Raw genomic sequence first — 2,193 nt, forward strand, 5'->3', positions numbered from 1 at the left:
CTTGCCCTCTCACCCTCTCCTTGGAAAAACATCCCGGCCGTCGGGGCCCGGAATGCGCCAGCATTAGCCACACCCCTCTGGCCTGACGTGTACGGCTGTGCCAACGTGTAGCAGGAGGCGAGTGGCTTCCACCCTGGTGCCAAGGTCTATGGAGCCAGCAGACTGGGGAGGACAGTCTGGCTGACAGAGGTGGCCTGCCTTGCAGCTGGAAGCGCTTATATAAGGATCACTATGCAATGTGGCTGCTTTGCACAGCCTTGCGCCTCAGGACGAGCTTCTGAAGGTTGCTAAAATGCAGTTCTGTGAAGTTAGTACTGCAGAGGAAGGTACCATCCAGATGGAGGTGTTCTGATTCAGGGACGCCCTACTCAACTGGCCAGACTTGGAGAGCTGTAGCCAGCACATCATAAGCATAGTCCTTCCACAAGCCATGCTCAAGGGGGTTGAAGGACGAACCCTGCCCCCAAGGGAATGCTTAACCACATGGGGATTGTAGTGCTTTGGCTCTGGGTTCTTCTGGACTACTGTCACCCACATTTTCCACTCCTTAGTTTCAAATATTACAGGAGGCATGGTGTAGAAACGTGACACTGTTAGCTACTTGAGCAGAACTTGGAACAGCAGCTGGATGGCGGACAGTGCCAGATGGAGGCCTTAGGGTGAGAAGCAGCTGAGTGATGAGGGTTAGAAGCAGCACCATTTAGCTGTGTAAGAGACAGAGGGAGGATGGATCACAGCTGACCTCTGACCTAGTCTAGGACGGGCACCCTGCCCTCCAGCTGTGGTGTTGGCAAGACAGGGTTGGTGGCTGTGTGGTGTCAGGAAAGCCAAGTGGCCATAAGTCACCAGTCCTCTCTATTTTAAAGGCACAGGTGTTTCTTCTCCAGGTCTTGCCTGGGCAGTCCTTTCCCTTTACCCTTCAGAATCCTGAGGTTTAAACACGGGAGGAGGTGAAACCCTCCTACGTTGCAGGTGAGAACGTTTAATAACGCAGCCACACTTTAGCTGCCTGACTGGTGCCATCATGGGTTGCATGCATGCTCCTGGGAAGGGCCTGTCCCAGTTGGTTTTGCCCTATTGCCATAGCGTCCCCACTTGGCTGAAGTTGACATCTGATGACGTGAAGGAGCAGATTTACAGACTGGCCAAGAAGGGCCTGACTCCTTCACAAATCAGTGTGATCCTGAGAGATTCACACGGTGCTGCACAAGTACGTTTTGTGACAGGCAATAACATCTTAAGACTTCTTAAGTCTAAGGGACTTGCTCCTGATCTCCCTGAAGATCTCTACCATTTAATTAAGAAAGCAGTTGCTGTTCAAAAACATCCTGAGAGCAGCAGAAAGAATAAGGATGCTAAATTCCGTCTGATTCTGATAGAGAGCTGGATTCACCACTTGGCTCGATACTATAAGACCAAGCGAATTCTCCCTCCCAGGGGGAAATATCAATCATCTACAGCCTCTGCCCTGGTCGCATATATTTGTCTAGGTACTCAAGCAATAAAATGATTGTTTAACGACAACTGTAACAAAAGCCAATAACGTAGCCACCGTGAAAAACAGGTTAGTGGTTTCTCAAAGCAGTAAACAGAGTTACCATGTGACTCAGCAATTCCACTCCTAGTTGGAATTAAAAAACATGTCCACACAAAAGCTTAAAGTTCACATCAGCATCATTCATAATAGCCAAAAAGTGAAACAACCCAGATGTTCATCAACTGATGAATGGATAAACAAAGTTTGGTATATTCAAATAGTGGAGTATTACTCAGCCATAAAAAAGCAATGAAGTACAGACATATGCCACAAAGGGGACAAACCACGAAAACACTATGCTAAATGAAAAAAGTTAGACACAAAAAGCCATGTGTTGTCTGATTCTATGGATATGCAATGTCCAGAATAAGCAAATCCATAGAGATAAAAAGTAGGTTAATGGTTGCCAGGGGGTGAGGGAAGGGAGAAATTGGGAGTGACTGCTAAATGGGTATGAGGTTTCTTTCTGAGATGACAGAAATATCTGGAATTAGATAAAGATGATGGTTGCACAACATTGTTAATATATTAGAAAACACTGGGTTGTATAATTTAAAATGGTTTTATGTTATATAAATTTTATCTAAATTTTTAAATTGCAAAAACCAGGGAAGAAAAAAACCACCTTAAAAGATTATTTATGCATTTTTATTTTT

The 2,193-nt window shown here is 45.7% G+C and overlaps 1 pseudogene; it reads left to right on the forward strand.

Annotated features, from left to right (window-relative positions):
• Positions 1 to 1,024: 1,024 nt before the first annotated feature.
• LOC105544022 lies at positions 1,025 to 1,519 on the forward strand (annotated as a pseudogene).
• The last annotated feature ends 674 nt before the right edge of the window (positions 1,520 to 2,193 follow it).

Source organism: Mandrillus leucophaeus, unplaced genomic scaffold (assembly GCF_000951045.1).
Source record: "Mandrillus leucophaeus isolate KB7577 unplaced genomic scaffold, Mleu.le_1.0 Scaffold108, whole genome shotgun sequence".
NCBI classification, from domain to species: domain Eukaryota; kingdom Metazoa; phylum Chordata; class Mammalia; order Primates; family Cercopithecidae; genus Mandrillus; species Mandrillus leucophaeus.